The sequence below is a fragment of the Eurosta solidaginis genome, chromosome 4 (assembly GCF_040869045.1).
Source record: "Eurosta solidaginis isolate ZX-2024a chromosome 4, ASM4086904v1, whole genome shotgun sequence".
NCBI lineage: Eukaryota > Metazoa > Arthropoda > Insecta > Diptera > Tephritidae > Eurosta > Eurosta solidaginis.
Genome location: NC_090322.1, coordinates 112,482,192 through 112,506,369, shown reverse-complemented (window position 1 = coordinate 112,506,369; position 24,178 = coordinate 112,482,192). Strand labels below are relative to the sequence as shown.

The window sequence follows — 24,178 nt, the reverse complement described above, 5'->3', positions numbered from 1 at the left end:
ATAGTGCCGGTCAAGTGGAAAAAAAAAGAAAAAAAAAACTTCATTTTTTAATAAAACAAATAAAACAAAAAAAAAAAAATCCCGTAATTTTCGCAAAACGGTTTCAATTCCGTACAATCTGCACAATTGTAAAGTATAACAACGAGAAGCAAAGTCCGTTGGACATCCTGCCACCGGTAAGTACTAATGTACCGTTTATTTAACTAAATTCCTTAAAAGAAAAAAAATCCTTTTGTGTTTTTTCCTAAAAATTTAAATTCGATAACTGTTTCATTTTCATTTGAGAAAAACATTCATTTTAAAATTAAAGTTTGAAAAAATTTAAAAGCCCATCATCTTTCGATTTTATGTACCCTTCTTGTACTCGTAAGTTGAGCGAAGTTTCCCTTTGGCAATAAATGCAAAAATCATTAAAATAGACCTTGATCTCAAATGACGCAAAAGAATTTTTTTTGCAGATAGCTGAACTTTAGCGATATTATTTTTCGCCACGGTAAAATTATATAACTTATTCCCTCAGTTGACATTAAATTAAAATTTAGCCAATTTAAAATGCAGTCTAAAATTTAGGAAAAAAAAAATTAATGAATAGAAAAATAAGTAGGTAGAAAAAAATTTAATTTTTGGAAATTAGAAATTAGTTGAAATAAAATTGGGGTAAAATGAAAGAAAAAAAAAATTAAATAAACCCAGGAAAAAAAAAATTAAAAAGAAAACAATTTTTGTTAATCTGAATTTGTTTTGAGTTTGAATTTTTGAGTAGCAGAAGTTAATGTAACTTAAAGTAAAAATCCGAATTAAATTAATGGAGTTTTCTTTTCTGGAAATGGTGTCACCCTGTTGGTTTTTCCCAGCTCCCCTGTGAGCTTGTTTTTTCTTTTCAAAAAATATTTTCCACCGAATAAGAAAAGTGGTCCATTGACTAAGAATAATAGCCATTTTTGCATCGCGGCAGGTGGCTAGATCAAAAGGTAGACTTTAAGAGGGCAACATGGGGGCAACATTTTTTTTACAGAAAAGAAAACGCTATAAAAGTAACTTGGAATTAGTTAAAGAGACAAAAGATAATTGATTTGGAAAAAATTTGAAGTTGAAATGAGATTAGTAGGTGAAAACAGGAAGAAAGAACTTTTTCTTTGGTTTGCTTTATCGCATGCATATATGTATGTATGTATGTCCATACTTACTGCATTATGTGCCAATTGGGATTGGAAAGATAGGGTATGGCTGGGCATACATACATGGGTACAGGAAGCAATAAAGGAAACAACGAAACACGATATTCAGCCTGTAGACAATTTTTCGTTTTTTTGTGTTTCTTTTATAGATTTTGGGGCAGGACCTAGGAAGGGGCTAAGGCATATACTTACCCGCATTTACAAACATTATTTAAAAGGAGAGTGATTGGAAATTTGGAAACACATTTGTTCCAACGACATATGTAGCGCACTGGATTGCCGTGGAATGTCATAGAGAGCAGGGAAAGAGAGAGAACGAGAGAAAGAGAGAGAAACTTCCAGGCTAGGAAGTGATCGTGGCCTGCAAGCGACATTAACTGCGCGAGAGCAGCGCCCACGCCAACGCCAACGTTCGACAGAGGAAGCCAGGCAACGTCAGCAGCAGTGACAGCATCGCCATCAGCAGCACCAGCAACGTCACCACCACCAAATTCCAAGGATGGCCGAGGGAACACATTTTTTTATTGTTTGCCGCATATAACCATTTTTTTATTTTTATTATAACTATTGGTTAACTTCAAAATTTTTTTTAAACATCACTATTTCCGTTATTTCTATAAGGATTTAGCTTGTGTTTTTGCTAGGAACATGTAGCTTGCACACTTCTCGTTTTTTTTTGGTTTTTTTGGTTACACGTAAGCACATTTTGTTGGCCTCTAAGTTAGCCTTCGGGCTTTAAAATTTTTTTTTTGAGAATTTTTCTTTTCATTTTTTTCCTTTACACACAAATTTCTTTGGTTTTTTTTCTTTGCAGGTGGTCTAACAATTGTGTCTCCACACACTTTTGTATGCCAGCAACTTTTTTTTCGTAAGCAAATTTTTATTGCACTCACATACTTTTTGTGTGATTTTTTTCTTTTCCTTTTGTGTTTTTTTTTTTTTCGGCCGCATAATTTTGTGACCCACTGCAAAATTCCATTGAACCTTACTTAGGCAATGAACGTATGGTATTTGTACGAATAGGAAGGGACGTATGCATGTAAACTTTTCCTCCCTCACAGGTCCCCCACGGCTTGAAGGCGCCTACAATGCTGATGTGCTGAGATCAGGTGAGTGAGAAAACGAAGAAAACAAAGAAAAAAAAAACAGAAAAAAAATCTATCATATGCTCCTCGTTACATACATACGTATGCAAGCATTGACCTATATATAGGCCTATGTACATAATGCCTTAGCCTAGGTCAGGAATTTGCATTAGTTTTAGCTGCTTTGGCTACTTTATTTTATATATATATACACACCGATAGATCTTTCTGCGGTTTATTCGAAGGAAAAATATGAAAAATGATTTTTTTGTAGAAGCAAAGTATCTTCCTAATACGGAATACATTAGGGGGTGACGAGTTATACACAGCCTTCAATATCGTTCACATAATTTTGTTTGAATTCGATTATTTTTTTGTTTTTTGCTTCCAACTGGATTATTCTTTTTGAATTATGGTTGACAAGTTGTTTGAAGATGTCAAGCTCTTGTTTAAATAGATATATTATATTGCTAAATAGAATTGTTAAAATACTTTATTAGCCTTTTTTGCGATAATTTTCTTCTCACACCTAGATTTAAGACTAGTGGTTAGATTATCATCTATTTAGTTTGTTAGCGACTGTAAAATTGAATAAAATAATGTTTATAACGTTGACAAATTTGAAAGGTTGAAGCTAAATTTATTTCAGTAATGGAAGGCTAACTTTTCAACTCTTTGGTGTGGGTGTTGTTCCAGGTAAGAAGAGGGGAAGTGGGAGGGTCAATGATGTGAAGGACCCTTAGACAGACGAACTTGAGTCAGGTTTTGGGGGCGCCGTAAAATTAGAGGAGTCAGCACGGCGCCCATGGCTTTGCGTAAGATACGCGAAGAGGGTGGGTAGACTCCCCCTGACTCTGGACGGGCCTTCTTTCCTTTTTTCTTCCATTTCCTACTTTCCCTCTATTTCTGTATTCACCTCTAGGCATGAACCACTTTTTTGTTGAGATAACTGCGGGTAAGGCAGGTGTGCAAAACCCCACCCCATCCGACGAGCTAGCAGGGGCTTGCAACCATGCCACATGCTACCTCCGCCTTACCACTAAAAGTCAGTATTCACAACAATGGCGCCCAACGCTAATAGCCCGAATAGTTTTTTTCCGATTTCCCATTATATTTCTCCTACTTTTAGTCACCTCAATATCCCTCCTTGCTTTACTCACTTCTCTAGCTTTATCCTTCACTACTTTCCGGACAGAGCTAGGGTTTTAGGCATCATGGTTGCAACATCACTAGCGATCAGTCGCAAGCGATATGTGCAGCCATGATAGAATCGAAGGGGGGTTGTATCTCTATCCTTTCAAGGTTCCTTTTGCTATCTTTAAAGCTGGCACTAGTGGTACTTGGAGGATTGGGAGGTGCATATGCATATGTGGTTTAAGTCTTCTTTTATTAAAATTTAATTTCCTTTTTTTTTTGTTTCCTTTTTTTGTGTGCATGCAGTTGCTGAAGCTACTACACACTCGTTCCAGCAACAAGTGTGAATGAGGCTTGCAACATGCATTCAAATGGGGGATAGTTTTACAGGGTGGGTATAAAGGTGTTGCATCCGTACTTCGGTGCCGAGTACTGGGTATCGACGTGCACCCTTTACAACGTTACATGGGGAATTAGCTAGCTGACACGACAAGGACAGAATAATATCGGACTGAGACCTTCCACAATGACCTCGCCAGGTGCAACACCACGAACACACCAAAGCAAATCAATATATACATAAACGAATAGAGTAAAGTTATTCCCGCCTTGAATTATATTTTATAGGAAGTATAAACCATTTTTTTGTTCGGTTGTATGTATAACTGATAAAAAGATCAAACACATACGTATATCTAAACACACCTTGATACTAAATATACCCACGTATATATAAATACATATAAATTTTATCATTTTTGAAAATTCTTTTTGTTTTAATTTTTCTTTTGGGCTGAAATTTCATTCAATTGAAAACTTAGTTACATAAACATTTTTTTTTATTTTTTTGTATTATTATTACTATTTTTTTTTATTGTTATTACATCGACAGTAATTTCTTTTGCGAAGTGAGATTGCCGTTGTGGAGTTCGAATAACGAATAGCAATTTACATTGTTAGTTTTATAGTGAAACTTTCGATTTCTGAAAAAAAAAAAAAAAAAAAAAAACTTTTGTGTTTTGAATGCAAAATACGTTTGGTTTTTTTATATCAATTTAAGGTTTGGAGTTTAAAATATTTATTTTTAAAATTCAATTTTTATAGTTTTTGTATTTTTTATAGTTTTTTTACTTCACGTTATTTCTTTAAATAAATTTTTTTTTACTTTTCTAATGTTTGATTTTTTTATTCGTGGTATTTATTTTCAACGGGGTGTATCCCGTTACTATTACCATTTATTTCCAATTACTTGAATTACCTCTTTGGCCGTTTTAATTTAAGGTCGGTTGTATTTTATTTGATTTAGGGTTCTAAATTGAATTTCGATAATCCATTGAATTTGAATTGTATTCCATTTTTAAACGTTACAATGTTTATTTAATCGTTTTTGAAATTAGTTTTGTACTTAAAAATTATTAAACATTTTTTTTTTATCAGTGTTTTTTTATTTTTTTTGTTTTTTAGATATAAAAACTCTACTACCACTTAAATTAAGCTTTACACTTTTTTTAATCAATTTTTAATTTAGAATTTTTGAATTTAAATCTAGGAGTTAGTTTCCCTTAAGTAATTTGAGTTTCATTATCCAAATTGCTTTGTTTTTTTTACTTTTAGTTTTAATATAATTTCGAAAGGTTAACATTTCGTGTTTACGCTTGAATCGAAATTTTGAATTGTTTTATTTTAGTTTCAGTCTAACGTTGTTTTTCAATTGAAGTTTTACTCTTGAATTTAGACCTTTTTATGTTGTGTTAATTCCTATAATTAAATTTTTTTAAATTTTTTTTTTCAATTTTATTATTTCTTCCTTGTCATCCCACTTGAATTAGTTGAATTTTTTTTTTTGGGAACTTCAGTTTATTTTAAGTTAAACTTGCTATCAAACCTTTGCTTTGAATTTTGAGAAAACCCCGAAAATTTTTAGTTTTCGTCTAATTGCTTTAGTTTCCTTTTTTTTAAGAACTTGATTCAATTTTCCTTGTTTTTTGCCTTTTTTTTGGTTTGAATTGCTATTTAATTTCGTAATTTTCTTTTATTAGTTTAGTAAAATTTTTATGAGTTATCGGTTAAGTTTTTTTACTTGAATTGTTTTTTTCGTTTGTGAAACTTCTTTTTCTTCTAAAAAATTTTTTTTTGGGTTCTGAGTTTCAATCCGTTTTGTTTAAGTTGCTTTAATTTTCTTTGGAAGGAAAATTTAAAGTCGTTTTTAAATTTAGGTTGCGGTTACTGCGTGTTTGAGATTGTGTGAATCCGTAGAGTGTGTCTGGGTACATGTCCGACGGAGACAACAGGGAGGAGAGAGTTTTTGGCGGTTTGGGCCTGTTCAGCGGAGACAGGCGTATTACTCGTGGCTTTGCGCGTGCCCTTGGAAATCAGGTGGTTGGGTCACTGTTCAACCAAATTGAACAAATCACATAATTTTGTTTGAATTCGACTATTTTTTTGTTTTTTGCTTCCAACTGGATTATTCTTTTTGAATTATGGTTGACAAGTTATTTGAAGATGTCAAGCTCTTGTTTAAATAGATATATTGTATTGCTAAATAGAATTGTTAAAATACTTTATTAGCCTTTTTTGCGATAATTTTCTTCTCACACCTAGATTTAAGACTAGTGGTTAGATTATCATCTATTTAGTTTGTTAGCGACTGTAAAATTGAATAAAATAATGTTTATAACGTTGAAAAATTTGAAAGGTTGAAGCTAAATTTATTTCAGTAATGGAAGGCTAACTTTTCAACTCTTTGGTGTGGGTGTTGTTCCAGGTAAGAAGAGGGGAAGTGGGAGGGTCAATGACGTGAAGGACCCTTAGACAGACGAACTTGAGTCAGGTTTTGGGGGCGCCGTAAAATTAGAGGAGTCAGCACGGCGCCCATGGCTTTGCGTAAGATACGCGAAGAGGGTGGGCAGACTCCCCCTGACTCTGGACGGGCCTTCTTTCCTTTTTTCTTCCATTTCCTACTTTCCCTCTATTTCTGTATTAACCTCTAGGCATGAACCACTTTTTGTTGAGATAACTGCGGGCAAGGCAGGTGTGCAAAACCCCACCCCATCCGACGAGCTAGCAGGGGCTTGCAACCATGCCACATGCTACCTCCGCCTTACCACTAAAAGACAGTATTCACAACAAATTGATATGCGAATACATCCATTCGGACAATGGAAGACAATTCGTTTCAGGAACTTTCGCCACCCTCTAGAAAAATATGGCACTACCCATATCAAGACAGCCTTTTATTCACCGCAAGGAAACGCCGCAGAGAGCGTCAATCGGTCGGTTCTCCAGATCGTAAGATCATTCATTAACGAAAACCAAAAATCTTGGGACCGACATATTAGTGATGCGGCGTTTGCACTTCGAAGTGCTGTCCACTCCGCAATCAACATGACGCCCTATCATGCCGCTTTCGGTATGCCTATGATACTGCATGCAGCATCATACGAGCTATACCGAAAGTTGGGGTCGCTGAAGGATGTTGATTGCGAGGTGGAGACAAATGGTGATAGATTGCAGTTACTGAGGGACAGAATTAAAAAGGAGCTGAAGTTAGCATACGAGCGTAGTAAGAAAGTGTATGATACCAGAAGTAGGGACGTTAGGTTTAAAATTGGACAAGTGGTTTACCGCCGGAATTTTAAACAGAGCTCCCAGATTGACAACTATAATGCCAAACTGGCACCCAAGCAAGTCAAAGGTATAGTGCTTAAAACAATAGGAAATTCAATGTACGAGCTAGGGGATGCCAACGGGAAAAGAATCGGGGTATACCACGCTAAGGATATATGTACAAAGTAAATGTTATATGTTGCATGTAGACGTTGCACGTTGAGTATTAAATGTTAAATGTTAACAATGTGGTTGTCAAATACCTGACTAATCTCCTACCTCTGACGACATAATTATTTATCTGCATGCTTGGGACTACCTTTCTATAGACGTAGGATCTTTAGCATTTTTGCACCCAGTGATTGTTTTATGCACCCATTTGACCATTTAGTAATTATTAAACCCCTCTTATTTATTTATGCAATTATTTATTTTTTTCTTAATTTTTTTTACCAATTAGCAATAGTCAGCAATCTGTGATATTTTTTTTTTTTTTAAACCTAGAATTATGAGTGAATTTGTGATATAGTCAGTTAGCAGATACTTAGATATTGATGTTGTGAGTACGTGTCGCAATCACGTGTTGCACATGCCCAGCTATAACTGACTTCGAAGATTTTTTTTTTGCCCGGCATTAAGTCGTGGGTCGAGGCCACACATTGGGGTAGAAGAAGGAAGAGATATATAATCGGCCGCGTATGAATTTATTTTACGCACACGCTCCATGGAGCAAGCCCCATCGGCGGATGCGAGCCTGTTACGCTAGCCTCAAGATACATAGATACATATGTCACCGGCAACCGTAATTGTTCTTGCGTTACACCCTTATCGACAAAATGTATCTCAACCAGGTATCTGCGCGCGTTGCGCAACATTAGTGGAAGGAGGCCTACATGTACAGGTATGAATGTGTGCATGCGCAAAAAAAAAAAAAACGAAATGCAACTGCACATGCGTGGGTGTGAATTGAGTGAAAGTGGTAGGAAATTCCGTTTATACACGAATCGGGGTATGCGCACGATCGAGCTGAAGCTCAGTAAATCATTGCAAAAGTTGGATTTAAAGTGCGTGGGCGTGCCGCGGAAAAGTTAAAGCAAAGTATAGTACCGGTCAAGTGGAAAAAAAAGAAAAAAAAAACTTCATTTTTTAATAAAACAAATAAAACAAAAAAAAACAAAAAATCCCGTAATTTTCGCAAAACGGTTTCAATTCCGTACAATCTGCACAATTGTAAAGTATAACAACGAGAAGCAAAGTCCGTTGGACATCCTGCCACCGGTAAGTACTAATGTACCGTTTATTTAACTAAATTCCTTAAAAGAAAAAAAATCCTTTTGTGTTTTTTCCTAAAAATTTAAATTCGATAACTGTTTCATTTTCATTTGAGAAAAACATTCATTTTAAAATTAAAGTTTGAAAAAATTTAAAAGCCCATCATCTTTCGATTTTATGTACCCTTCTTGTACTCGTAAGTTGAGCGAAGTTTCCCTTTGGCAATAAATGCAAAAATCATTAAAATAGACCTTGATCTCAAATGACGCAAAAGAATTTTTTTTTGCAGATAGTTGAACTTTAGCGATATTATTTTTCGCCACGGTAAAATTATATAACTTATTCCCTCAGTTGACATTAAATTAAAATTTAGCCAATTTAAAATGCAGTCTAAAATTTAGGAAAAAAAAAATTTAATGAATAGAAAAATAAGTAGGTAGAAAAAAAAATTTAATTTTTGGAAATTAGAAATTAGTTGAAATAAAATTGGGGTAAAATGAAAGAAAAAAAAATTAAATAAACCCAGGAAAAAAAATTAAAAAGAAAACAATTTTTGTTAATCTGAATTTGTTTTGAGTTTGAATTTTTGAGTAGCAGAAGTTAATGTAACTTAAAGTAAAAATCCGAATTAAATTAATGGAGTTTTCTTTTCTGGAAATGATGTCACCTTGTTGGTTTTTCCCAGCTCCCCTGTGAGCTTGTTTTTTCTTTTCAAAAAATATTTTCCACCGAATAAGAAAAGGGGTCCATTGGCTACGAATAATAGCCATTTTTGCATCGCGGCAGGTGGCTAGATCAAAAGGTAGACTTTAAGAGGGCAACATGGGGGCAACATTTTTTTTACAGAAAAGAAAACGCTATAAAAATAACTTGGAATTAGTTAAAGAGACAAAAGATAATTGATTTGGAAAAAATTTGAAGTTGAAATGAGATTAGTAGGTGAAAACAGGAAGCAAGAACTTTTTCTTTGGTTTGCTTTATCGCATGCATATATGTATGTATGTATGTCCATACTTACTGCATTATGTGCCAATTGGGATTGGAAAGATAGGGTATGGCTGGGCATACATACATGGGTGCAGGAAGCAATAAAGGAAACAACGAAACACGATATTCAGCCTGTAGACAATTTTTCGTTTTTTTTGTGTTTCTTTTATAGATTTTGGGGCAGGACCTAGGAAGGGGCTAAGGAATATACTTACCCGCATTTACAAACATTATTTAAAAGGAGAGTGATTGGAAATTTGGAAACACATTTGTTCCAACGACATATGTAGCGCACTGGATTGCCGTGGAATGTCATAGAGAGCAGGGAAAGAGAGAGAACGAGAGAAAGAGAGAGAAACTTCCAGGCTAGGAAGTGATCGTGGCCTGCAAGCGACATTAACTGCGCGAGAGCAGCGCCCACGCCAACGCCAACGTTCGACAGCGGAAGCCAGGCAACGTCAGCAGCAGTGACAGCATCGCCATCAGCAGCACCAGCAACGTCACCACCACCAAATTCAACGGAGGGCCGAGGGAAAACATTTTTTTATTGTTTGCCGCATATAACCATTTTTTTATTTTTATTATAACTATTGGTTAACTTCAAAAATTTTTTTTAAACATCACTATTTCCGTTATTTCTATAAGGATTTCGCTTGTGTTTTTGCTAGGAACATGTAGCTTGCACACTTCTCGTTTTTTTTTGGTTTTTTTGGTTACACGTAAGCACATTTTGTTGGCCTCTAAGTTAGCCTTCGGGCTTTAAAATTTTTTTTTTGAGAATTTTTCTTTGTCATTTTTTTCCTTTACACACAAATTTCTTTGGTTTTTTTTTCTTTGCAGGTGGTCTAACAATTGTGTCTCCACACACTTTTGTATGCCAGCAACTTTTTTTTCGTAAGCAAATTTTTATTGCACTCACATACTTTTTGTGTGATTTTTTTCTTTTCCTTTTGTGTTTTTTTTTTTCGGCCGCATAATTTTTTGACCCACTGCAAAATTCCATTGAACCTTACTTAGGCAATGAACGTATGGTATTTGTACGAATAGGAAGGGACGTATGCATTTAAACTTTTCCTCCCTCACAGGTCCCCCACGGCTTGAAGGCGCCTACAATGCTGATGTGCTGAGATCAGGTGAGTGAGAAAACGAAGAAAACAAAGAAAAAAAAAAAAAAACAAAAAAAAAAATCTATCATATGCTCCTCGTTACATACATACGTATGCAAGCATTGACCTATATATAGGCCTATGTACATAATGCCTTAGCCTAGGTCAGGAATTTGCATTAGTTTTAGCTGCTTTGGCTACTTTATTTTATATATATATACACACCGATAGATCTTTCTGCGGTTTATTAGAAGGAAAGATATGAAAAATGATTTTTTTGTAGAAGCAAAGTATCTTCCTAATACGGAATACATTAGGGGGTGACGAGTTATACACAGCCTTCAATATCGTTCACATAATTTTGTTTGAATTCGACTATTTTTTTGTTTTTTGCTTCCAACTGGATTATTCTTTTTGAATTATGGTTGACAAGTTATTTGAAGATGTCAAGCTCTTGTTTAAATAGATATATTGTATTGCTAAATAGAATTGTTAAAATACTTTATTAGCCTTTTTTGAGATAATTTTCTTCTCACACCTAGATTTAAGACTAGTGGTTAGATTATCATCTATTTAGTTTGTTAGCGACTGTAAAATTGAATAAAATAATGTTTATAACGTTGACAAATTTGAAAGGTTGAAGCTAAATTTATTTCAGTAATGGAAGGCTAACTTTTCAACTCTTTGGTGTGGGTGTTGTTCCAGGTAAGAAGAGGGGAAGTGGGAGGGTCAATGACGTGAAGGACCCTTAGACAGACGAACTTGAGTCAGGTTTTGGGGGCGCCGTAAAATTAGAGGAGTCAGCACGGCGCCCATGGCTTTGCGTAAGATACGCGAAGAGGGTGGGTAGACTCCCCCTGACTCTGGACGGGCCTTCTTTCCTTTTTTCTTCCATTTCCTAATTTCCCTCTATTTCTGTATTCACCTCTAGGCATGAACCACTTTTTTGTTGAGATAACTGCGGGTAAGGCAGGTGTGCAAAACCCCACCCCATCCGACGAGCTAGCAGGGGCTTGCAACCATGCCACATGCTACCTCCGCCTTACCACTAAAAGTCAGTATTCACAACACACACGCCGAAAAAAACAACATCGAAATACTTCAGAAAAGTTTTTTTCAAACGCCCCTCGGCAGTGATTTGGTGAACAGTCCAAGTGTATTTCTCCCACGAAAAGTTCGCGGTGAAAATTCATCAGCTTTGCAGATGCCGTTCAGAGTCAACATAAAACATGTCGAGTCCCGCCAATATGTAGGAAAAATTAAAAAAGGAAGAGAAGCTCGGCCTAAATCTCCTAGGAGATACGGCGCCAAGAGTTATTTATTCTGAAAAATACCATGGCACGTACTTAACAAAAAACGTTCCAAGTTTTTAATATGGTGTTCTTATTGCTCTTGCTATTTAACGACGACTAAGTTTTTTGTCATACAAAAATTTTTTAAATTTCAAATAATTGAAAGTATTTGAAAAATAGTTTAAAATGCACGTATCGAATACCAAGTACCAATAAAATGTACTTATACTTGGTAATTGATATTTTCAGTTACTGAGTATTTGTATCGGCTATCGTAATTATACCAACTCTGGTCTGCTGATACCTCTTTTGACCATATCGGACCAATTTTCGGCCTAGACAGTCTTAAATGAGTACAAAATGTATAATATTGTAACGAATTTAGGGAAACTCCGCTTATTTTACAACTTCTGCAAACGTTTGAATCGCCAAATTGTCGAATAAATAACACCAATATTCAGTAATGCAAAATTGTCTTTATTAGATTACTTTGGGAGTAGTACAATTATACTTCACTTCGCGACTGATAGCGTGTTTAAAGCAAACTGATTACTGACTACCCAGTTTGTTCTGCTTTAAACTCTCTATTGCCTTGTCCGCATATTTCTCCAAATGTATAGACGTTTCTCCTTCTAGAACAGACATCGGCGATTCATAGATCAATTGATCAGACAAACAGCTTACGCTCTTCACACAGATAGGTTGCGCTCTTTGCTTACCAAATGATTTGGTCGTCGCTATCGCATGTTTGCGCAGCGAATGTTAAAAATATGCATTAATGTACGTATAATTTTTTTGGTTAGCATAGAAAATTATTCGCTTTGCATATTGCGCATCAAAAAAATAGAAGCCTTTGTTAGTTGCTGTCTAGTAAGTGACTGACATGAAAATCAATTGGTTCGCGCGATCAATGCGCTCTCACTTACCTATACACTTGCATTTACAAATCTGCATACGCTTGTTCTAGAATCTTCTGCTTGGTTACCAGCTATATACGCGTGTATTTGTAGTTTGTAGCCTCTCGCATTGGCATATGCGTGTGTATATGTGAGTACTACTTCGGCTGATGATTACATGTGTTAATGAGTATCTCTCTGTTGCCTTGTATGTATGTGTGTAGATGATGATTGGTTTGTTTACGTACATACAAGTGGATGCTTAGTATCGGCTTAGTGATGGTAGTATCGCTTAGTGATACTAATATTCGTCACAATATTTATGTCATTCGGCGGCCGCGCCTGGAAAACGACAAAAATGGGCTTCAGCGGCGGATCAGCCAGTTAGTGGGATTTGCTTCGTTCATCTTATTATTTCTCACAAACAGATTAAGACATCTATCATTTGTGCATCGAGTGCTCCTCGGTGATACATTGCACCAAATTACAGTTATTATAATTTTATTACCCATGTTGTTATTTTTATTGATATCATAATTGTCATTTCAGCGTTCTTTATTAATCACAGCACTTATAAGGGTAAACTTTTATACATTTCTATTTTTTGAATTATTAACATATTTCAAATATATTGCATGATTCCAATTGAGTTATAATTTATGTATGTATGTATGCTCCAGCTAAGAACTAAAAACATTAATGGAATGGAAATCTATTCATTATTTATCACTTTTCGTTTTACTTTATTGGCACTTCCGGCAAAATGTCAAACTTCCATTATTGGGCAACACATACGTGTATAAACCAGTTTTGCACTCCATAGCTTCGTAGAGCTTTGGAAAACTATTTAATGTTTACTTACATGTCATGTGAGAGCAGAGACAAAAATTCAATAAATCAAGCAGTCTATCAGTTTTAGCTTGTCCTTCCAGCAGTAAAAATCCCATGCGTCAATTCAATGCTCAAGAATGGCTAGCCGCCGTGGTGTGGTGGTAGCGTGCTCCGCCTACACCGAAGATCCTGGGTTCGATTCCCGGGCAAAAAGCGCAAACATTCCGAGCGTATTTCTGCCATGAAAAGCTTCTCAGTGAAACTCAACGTTCAAAGGAAGACAAATTTAAAATTAGTACCGGCTAGAGAAAAAATATTAAAAAAAAAAAAAACAAGTAAGGCAGTCTACTTGAAATGCTGTTGTTTTTTGTTTTGTGTGCTTAATACATAGTGTTACAAGGCTGCGCAATAAACATATACATATGGTTCTTTTCTGAACTAATTTTCGTTTAAAAGAAGCAAAAAGGATACAGAGGCTAACACTAATGCCCTTGAGCGGGTAATAATATAGTTTTCCTTCAGACATGGGGATTTCGCTACTGTTTATTTTAAAATAAAGATAAAACAGAACAATAAACATAAACACACAAGTGCCATTGTACAAAAAAGCGTTATTAAAAAATAAAAAAAATAAATGTAAGGCGCGATAACCTCCGAAGAGATTTTAGGCCGAGCTTCTCTTCCAATTTACGTCGTGCTCCTTTTTTTAATTTTTCCTACAAATTGGCGGGACGGGACCTACTTGTTTTATGCCGACTCTGAACGGCATCTGCGAGGCAGATGAGTTTTCACTGAGAGCTTTTCATGGCAGAAATACACTCGGAGTGCTTGCCAAACACTGCCGAGGGGCGACCCGCCTCGAAAAATTGTCTTCTAATTGAAAACCCTTATTTCTAAAATTTTGATGTTGCATTGCCCGGGGTGTGAACCCAGGGCATTCGGTGTGGTAGGCGGAGCACGCTACCATCACACCACGGTGGTCGCCAACAAAAGCGTTATTAGTTACAAAAAAAGGGCAGGGTTATTAACGAAATTTTCCAACTTTTACTAGAAATACCATCAGGAGTATACCAAAAACGTAATCTACAGATAATTCTAAGAAAAATTGCTGAAGAGCTCTAAGTCCGATTTCGAGTGCCCCACTTTTGCAAAATAGATATTTTGCTATATGAATGTGGGGTTTGGCCATCTTCATAGCTTCTGATAGAATTATAGGAAAAATATCATATTCGGCTTACTTTAAAGGTATTTTACGTATATTTCAGACTCTGTATTGATATCTATAGTGTTTTTGAATTTTAGTAGATATATCAGGCTTGAATTATGAGAAATTTGCCTAAAATCAACTTTTAACTACTATATTATCATTTTTAACAAATTTCTTATGGAGTTTTTTTTTCTTTACAGCTTTTTGTATTTAAATTTAAAATGGATGCACCAAATCCTTCCCAGCCAGCATTTTTTGAAAATTTTGATCAAAAAATACTTAAATATCATACCCCAAGATAATTAAAAACGTTCAAATTTAAAAGTATTTTCTGTTCGAAAATTAATGTATCGTCGGGAGAAAAATGTACCATAAATATGATTATTCTTGAATAATCATTTATGATTCATATTTCGAAACGCTTTTTATTCATATTTGATATCATTGTAAAATTGAGCTTTAATTGTTTTAGAGTAATATTTGACTGCTTTTCACAGTAATTTTCTGATCATATTCGTGAACATATTTCAATCGTTTTGGTTGAGATTTTTGAATCATTTTTGAATGCGATTATGATGCATTTATTCTTCATATCTAATTCAAAATAAGATACTACATAATAATCTTATTTCATCAGGGGAAGAAAGCATGCGGAAGTGAGCTATTTGAACCACAGGTCACTCGCAAACAAACTTGACCGATATACACCTTCGACTACAACATCCAACATCAGCTATGATCGTCAATACCTTAAAATACGATACGGTACGGGATGTTGAGGACATATCCAGCTACATATGTCAAGAGAGTTTCACTTACCTGGTCAAATAGCTCACAAAATTTGTATTGTCCAACTATTATGTATTTTCTGGGAAGAAAAAATGTGTGTATGTGAAAAAATAAGATTTTCAATGAAAAGTAAAATTTTAACAAGTATAAAATTCATTATTCAGTAAACAGATATAGTCAGAAAAATTCAGAAAGCTGAATTAAAAATGATTAAAAATTTTTGATCACCTAAAGTAAACACATTTGATTCAAATATGATTCCAAAATGTGATTGAAAAACTATATTCAGTTTTTGATCGTCAAAAGTAAGCATATTGGATTATTCTTTTTGTTAATTTTTATGAAATATTAAAATTTAATCAACAAAGGACTTCAAAAATGATTCCAAAAAGTAATCGAAAAATGCTTTTCAGTTTTTGATCATCAAAAGTATTCATATTTGATGATTTATTTTGTTTAATTGTATGATAACTCATTATTTAGTCAGAAAGAGTAATCAAATTGTATTTATATGTAGGGGAATTCAAAATTTAATCATCTAAATTCTGAGTGCGTTCTACATCATCTGAATCCACTTTATCACATATACTTGAACACGATATTATTGCATTTGGTTTATCAAGTGAATTAAATAATCTGAATTTACCGTCTAGTCATGACATTTTAAGATTTTTTTTAAGTGATCATGCTAAAATTGAAAGTAAAATGTTTTCGCATAAAAATTTAACTCCTCATGTAATTGATATATTGGTTGAAATTTGGAATAAATTGAATATTCAACTAATTGATAGACCTAGTATTCTAAGAAAAAATGTTTTAATTGAAAAATATCACGAAAGCATTAAACACAGAAAAAAAGTTCAGGAACTTACAGCATTCGTACAATCAACAATTTAATTATTTTACATTGGAAAATGTAAATGCAATTTAAAAACAAGTAAGGAAGGTTAAGTTCGGGTGTAACCGAACATTACATACTCAGTTGAGAGCTATGGTGACAACATAAGGGAAAATAACCATGTAGGAAAATGAACCGAGGGAAACCCTGGAATGTGTATCAAATGAAAGGCGTTAAAGAGTATTTTATGAGGGAGTGGGCCATAGTTCTATAGGTGGATGCCATTTAGGGATATAGCCATAAAGGTGGATCAGGGTTGACTCTAGAATGCGTTTGTACGATATGGGTTTCAAATGAAAGGTGTTAATGAGTATTTTAAAAGGGAGTAATCCTTAGTTCCATAGGTGGACGCCATTTCGAGATATCGCCACAAAGGTGGACCAGGGGTGACCCTAGAATTTGTTTGTACAATATGGGTATCAAAAAAAAGGTGTTAATGAGTACTTTAAAAGGGAGTAATCCTTAGTTCCATAGGTGGACGCCGTTTCGAGATATCGCCATAAGGTGGACCAGGGGTGACCCTAGAATTTGTTTGTACCATATGGGCATCAAACGAAAGGTGTTAATGAGTATTTTAAAAGGGAGTGGGATTTAGTTCTATAGGTGGACGCCGTTTCGAAATATCGCCCTAAAGGTGGACCAGGGGTTACTGTAGAATATGTTTGTACGATATGGGTATCAAATTAAAGGTATTAATAAGGGTTTTAAAAGGGAGTGGTGGTTGTTGTATAGGTGGTCGCCTTTTCGAGATATCGCCATAAAGGTGGACCAGGGGTGACTATAGAACGCGTTTGCACGATATGGGTATCAAATGAAAGGTGCTAATGAGTATTTTAAAAGGGAGTAATCCTTAGTTCCATAGGTGGACGCGGTTTCGATATATCGCCATAAAGGTGGACCAGGGGTAACCCTAGAATTTGTTTGTACAATATGGGTATCAAAAGAAAGGTGTTTATGAGTATTTTAAAAGGGAGTAATCCTTAGTTCCATATGTGGACGCCGTTTCGAGATATCGCCATAAAGGTGGAGCAGGGGTGACCCTAGAATTTGTTTGTACAATATGGGTATCAAAAGAAAGGTGTTAATGAGTATTTTAAAAGGGAGTGGGCCTTCGTTCTATAGGTGTTCGCCTTTTCGAGATATCGCCATAAAGGTGGACCAGGGGTGACTTTAGAATATGTTTTTACGATATGGGTATCAAATAAAAGGTGTTAATGAGTATTTTAAAAGGGCGTGGTGCTTAGTTCTATAGGTGGACGCCTTTTCGAGATATCGCCATAAAGGTGAACCAGGGGTGACTCTAGAATGAGTTTGTACGTTATGGGTATCAAATTAAAGGTATTAATGAGAGTTTTAAAAGGGAGTGGTGTGAAGGCGTTTTCCAGATATCGACCAAAATGTGGACCAGGGTGACCCAGAACATCATCTGTTGGATACAGCTAATTTATTTATATATGTAATACCTGCCAAGATTTTAAGGGTTTTTTATTTCGCCCTGTAGAACTTTTTCATTTTCTTCTACTTAATATGGTATGTGTCACTACCATTTTATAAAGTTTTTTCTAAAGTTATATTTCGCGTCAATAAAACAATCCAATTACCTTACCATGTTTCATGATTTTTTTCGTATTTGGTATAGAATTATGGCATTTTTTCATTTTTCGTAATTTTCGATATCGAAAAAGTGGGCGTGGTCATAGTCGGATTTCGTTCATTTTTCATACCAAGATAAAGTGAGTTCAAGTAAGCACGTGAACTAAGTTCATTAAGGATATGTCGATTTTTGCCCAAGTTATCGTGTTAACGGCCATGCGGAAGGACAGACGGACGCCTGTGTATAAAAACTGGGCGTGGCATCAACCGATTTCGCCCATTTTCACAGAAAACAGTTAATGTCATAAAATCTATGCCCCTACCAAATTTCAAAAGGATTGGTTAATTTTTGTTCGACTTATGGCGTTAAAAGTATCCTAGACAAATTAAATGAAAAAGGGCGGAGCCACGCCCATTTTGAAATTTTCTTTTATTTTTGTATTTTGTTGCACCATATCATTACTGGAGTTGAATGTTGACATAATTTACTTATATACTGTAAAGATATTAAATTTTTTGTTAAAATTTTACTTAAAAAAAATTTTTTTTTTAAAAGTGGGCGTGGTCCTTCTCCGATTTTGCTAATTTTTATTAGGCGTACATATAGTAATAGAAGTAACGTTCCTGCCAAATTTCATCAAGATATCTTCAACGACTGCCAAATTACAGCTTGCAAAACTTTTAAATTACCTTCTTTTAAAAGTGGGCGGTGCCACACCCATTGTCCAAAATTTTACTAATTTTCCATTCTGCGTCATAAGTCCAACTCATCTACCAAGTTTCGTCGCTTTAGCTGTCTTTTGTAATGAATTATCGCACTTTTTCGGTTTTTCGAAATTTTCGATATCGAAAAAGTGGGCGTGGTTATAGTCCGATATCGTTCATTTTAAATAGCGATCTGAGATGTGTACTCAGGAACCTGCATACCAAATTTCATCAAGATACCTCAAAATTTACTCAAGTTATCGTGTTAACGGACGGACGGACGGACGGACGGACGGACATGGCTCAATCAAATTTTTTTTCGATCCTGATTATTTTGATATATAGAAATCTATATCTATCTCGATTCCTTTATATATGTACAACCAACCGTTATCCAATCAAACTTAATATACTCTGTGAGCTCTGCTCAACTGAGTATAACAACAGAATGCTCATGTGGTTTAATACCAAACCATTTAAAAGAATTTATGATGTCAACATAATGATAAAAAATTCACAATACCTGAATATATGGATGACATTGTAGAAGAAACACCTACAACAATACCAACAATGCCAACAGTTAATGATGATCCAACATACGAACCACTTGGAACAGATATGGAAACAGGTGAAGCACAAATTGCAAATGAAGCAGTTGTAGAAGTATCTGTTACAATGAAACGAGGACATTATACTCAACGATACGATGCTATAAATTTTGCTATTATGTGACAGATTCGGTGTTTCAGATAGAGTTGCTTCATGTTTAGCAACAGCCCTTTTCGAAGATATAAATTTTCGAGATGTTCGTGGTGAACTTGTCATAATCGATAAATATAAAGTTGCAAGAGAAAAAATAAAAGCTAGAGATGAAGTGCTTCGTAAACGATACATAGATTCCAACATAACTGCATTTTCTTTCGATGGCAGAAAAAATGATACATTAACTAGAGAGAAAATTAATGAGAAATTTCATATAAATATAGTAAAAAAAAACTCCATTTGGTTGTTCTAAAAGAGCCTAATGCTGAATTACTTGGATATGTTAATTTGGGTGAAGAAGAAAATGCAAAACACAAGTTAAAACAAGTAAGGAAGGTTAAGTTCGGGTGTTACCGAACATTACATACTCAGTTGAGAGCTATGGTGACAACATAAGGGAAAATAACCATGTAGGAAAATGAACCGAGGGAAACCCTGGAATGTGTTTGTATGACATGTGTATCAAATGAAAGGCATTAAAGAGTATTTTATGAGGGAGTGGGCCATAGTTCTATAGGTTGACGCCATTTAGGGATATAGCCATAAAGGTGGAACAGGGTTGACTCTAGAATGCGTTTGTACGATATGGGTATCAAACTAAAGGTGTTAATGAGTATTTTAAAAGGGAGTAACCCTTAGTTCCATAGGTGGACGCCGTTTCGAGATATCGCCACAAAGGTGGAACAGGGGTGACCCTAGAATTTGTTTGTACAATATGGGCATCAAACGAATGGTGTTAATGAGTATTTTAAAAGGGAGTGGGCCTTAGTTCTATAGGTGGATGCCGTTTCGAAATATCGCCATAAAGGTGGACCAGGGTTGACTCTAGAATGTGTTTGTACGATATGGGTATCAAATTAAAGGTATTAATGAGGGGTTTAAAAGGGAGTGGTGGTTGTTGTATAGGTGGTCGCCTTTTCGAGATATCGCCATAAAGGTGGACCAGGGGTGACTCTAGAATGCGTTTGTACGATATGGGTATCAAATGAAAGGTGTTAATAAGTATTTTAAAAGGGAGTAATCCTTAGTTCCATAGGAGGACGCCGTTTCGAGATATCGCCATAAAGGTGAACCAGGGGTGACCCTAGAATTTGTTTGTACAATATGGGCATCAAACGAAAGGTGTTAATGAGTATTTTAAAAGGGAGTGGGCCTTAGTTCTATAGGTGGACGCCGTTTCGAAATATCGCCATAAAGGTGGACCAGGGGTGACTCTAGAATGTGTTTGTACGATATGGGCATCAAACTAAAGATATTAATGAGGGTTTTTAAAAGGAGTGGTTGTTGTTGTATAGGTGGTCGCATTTTCGAAATATCGCCATAAAGGTAGACCAGGGGTGACTCTAGAATTTGTTTGTAAAATATGGGTATCAAAAGAAAGGTGTTAATGAGTATTTTAAAAGGGAGTAATCCTTAGTTCCATAGGTGGACGCCGTTTAGAGATATCGCTATAAAGGTGGGCCAGGGGTGACTCTAGTATTCGTTTGTGCAATATGGGTATCAAATGAAAGGTGTTAATAAGTATTTTTAAAAGGGAGTTGGCCTTCGTTCTATAGGTATTCGCCTTTTCGAGATATCGCCATAAAGGTGGACCAGGGGTGACTCTAGACTTTGTTAGTACAATATGGGTATCAAATGAAAGGTGTTTATGAGTATTTTTAAAAGGGAGTGGGCCTTCGTTCTATAGGTGTTCGCCTTTTCGAGATATCGCCATAAAGGTGGACCAGGGGTGACTTTAGAATATGTTTGTACGATATGGGTATCAAATGAAAGGTGTTAATGAGTATTTTAAAAGAGAGTGGGCCTTAGTTCTATAGGTGGACGCCGTTTCGAAATATCGCCATAAAAGTGGACCAGGGGTGACTCTAGAATGTGTTTGTACGATATGGGTATCAAATTAAAGGTATTAATGAGGGTTTTAAAAGGGAGTGGTGGTTGTTGTATAGGTGGTCGCATTTTCGAAATATCGCCATAAAGGTGGACCAGGGGTGACTCTAGAATGTGTTTGTACGATATGGGTATCAAATTAAAGGTATTAATGAGGGTTTTAAAAGGGAGTGGTGGTGTTGTATAGGTGGTCGCATTTTCGAAATATCGCCATAAAGGTGGACCAGGGGTGACTCTAGAATGTGTTTGTACGATATGGGTATCAAATTAAAGGTGTTAATGAGTATTTTAAAAGGGAGTGGGCCTTAGTTCTATAGGTGGACGCCGTTTCGAAATATCGCCATAAAGGTGGACCAGGGGTGACTCTAGAATGTGTTTGTACGATATGGGTATCAAATTAAAGGTATTAATGAGGGTTTTAAAAGGGAGTGGTGGTGTTGTATAGGTGGTCGCATTTTCGAAATATCGCCATAAAGGTGGACCAGGGGTGACTCTAGAATGCGTTTGTACGATATGGGTATCAAATGAAAGGTGTTAATGAGTATTTTAAAAGGGAGTAATCCTTAGTTCTATAGGTGGACGCCGTTTCGACATATCGCCATAAAGGTGGACCAGGGGTGACTCTAGAATTCGTTTGTGCAATATGGGTATCAAACGAAAGGAGTTAATGAGTATTTTAAAAGGGAGTGGGCCTTAGTTCTATAGGTGGACGCCTTTTCGAGATATCGCCATAAAGGTGGACCAGGGGTGACTCTAGAATGAGTTTGTACGATATGGGTATCAAATTAAAGGTATTAATGAGAGTTTTAAAAGGGAGTGGTGGTAGTTGTATATGTGAAGGCGTTTTCCAGATATCGACCAAAATGTGGACCAGGGTGACCCAGAACATCATCTGTTGGATACCGCTAATTTATTTATATAAGTAATACCTGCCAAGATTTTAAGGGTTTTTTATTTCGCCCTGCAGAACTTTTCATTTTCTTCTACTTAATATGGTAGGTGTCACAACCATTTTATAAAGTTTTTTCTAAAGTTATATTTCGCTTCAATAAAACAATCCAATTACCTTACCATGTTTCATCCCTTTTTTCGTATTTGGTATAGAATTATGGCATTTTTTCATTTTTCGTAATTTTCGATATCGAAAAAGTGGGCGTAGTCATAGTCGGATTTCGTTCATTTTTTATACCAAGATAAAGTGAGTTCAGGTAAGCACGTGAACTAAGTTCATTAAAGATATGTCGATTTTTGCTCAAGTTATCGTGTTAACGGCCATGCGGAAGGACAGACGGACGACTGTGTATAAAAACTGGGCGTGGCATCAACCGATTTCGCCCATTTTCACAGAAAAGAGTTAGCGTCATAAAATCTATGGCAATACCAAATTTCAAAAGGATTGGTTAATTTTTGTTCGACTTATGGCGTTAAAAGTATCCTAGACAAATTAAATGAAAAAGGGCGGAGCCACGCCCATTTTGAAATTTTCTTTTATTTTTGTATTTTGTTGCACTATATCATTACTGGAGTTGAATGTTGACATAATTTACTTATATACTGTAAAGATATTAAATTTTTTGTTAAAATTTTACTTTAAAAATTTTTTTTTTTTTTAAAGTGGGCGTTGTCCTTCTCCGATTTTGCTAATTTTTATACATATAGTAATAGGAGTAACGTTCCTGCCAAATTTCATCATGATATCTTCAACGACTGCCAAATTACAGCTTGCAAAATTTTAAATTACCTTGTTTTAAAAGTGGGCGGTGCCACGCCCATTGTCCAAAATTTTACTAATTTTCTCATCTGCGTCATAAGTTCAACTCATCTACCAAGTTTCGTCGCTTTATCTCTCTTTTGTAATGAATTATCGCAATTTTTCGGTTTTTCGAAATTTTCGATATCGAAAAAGTGGGCGTGGTTATAGTCCGATATCGTTCATTTTAAATAGCGATCTGAGATGAGTGCTCAGGAATCTACATACCAAATTTCATCAAGATACCTCAAAATTTACTCAAGTTATCGTGTTAACGGACGGACGGACGGACAGACAGGGCTCAATCAAATTTTTTTTTCGATCCTGATTATTTTGATATATGGAAGTATATATCTATCTCGATTCCTTTATATATGTACAGCCAACCGTTATCCAATCAAACTTAATATTTTCTGTAAGCTCTGCTCAACTGAGTATAAAAATGAAATGAATTCTTCAATAGCAAAAACTGTCAATAGATCAATTAATTGGCATATGCAGCGATGGAGAACCAGCTAATACTGGAATAGAAAATGGTGTTATAAAACTTTTTGAAAAGCATTTAAATAGACCACTGCACTGTTTTATTCAATGAATTACCATTTGGTCATTTATTCAGAGCATTAGATAAAACAGTCACGACTGGACCAAGAGCAGCAAGTGGAAAAATATACAAAGACATTCAAGACTGTGAAAATTTTCAGGTATGCACTTGTTAAAATTATTTCATTATATTTTTTCAATCAAATTAAAATAGGAAAATTATACTAATTTTAATTGATCTAAAAAATTTATTTTTCAGGTTGTAAGTGATTTTGAACCATATATGTATGTAATACTTCTATATCACTACTACTGAACTGTGCAGCCTGCCAAACATTACGGTACAGACATACAACGAGAGAAGGAGACAAAATCTCAAGGCTGTCGTTAAATTTTTGTAAAAAAGGAGCTTAAATATTTCAGCGCACAAAAATAAAGGTCCGTTAGTCGCACCATCTGTGGACGTATGTAATATTTGTATTGTGTCAGAGAAAGCTTTAGGACAAGTTCTCAAGGCATACCCAATTGGAAATGCAAAATTAAGTTTAATAAATAAAATGTTTCAAAATACAAGTGATGCATTCTCCAATAGTATCATGGACGATCACATAGGCATCGAAAATTTATTTAGCAATGACATCTTTAATAATCACC

The 24,178-nt window shown here is 35.3% G+C and overlaps 1 protein-coding gene across 16 annotated transcripts in view; it reads right to left on the bottom strand.

Moving 5' to 3' along the window:
• Nadsyn (NAD synthetase) overlaps positions 1-24,178 on the bottom strand; it is a 1,223,365-nt gene that overhangs the window by 192,588 nt on the left and 1,006,599 nt on the right. The window contains exon 6 of one of the 16 annotated variants that reach the window (XM_067782511.1): positions 15,414-15,462. The exons of 14 other annotated variants lie outside the window; for them this stretch is intronic. The gene's annotated coding sequence lies outside the window, so the exon portion shown is untranslated. Of the gene's footprint in view, positions 1-13,418; positions 13,438-15,413; positions 15,463-24,178 lie in introns of those variants that run through there. One more of the 16 variants, XM_067782514.1, reaches the window with a different exon arrangement.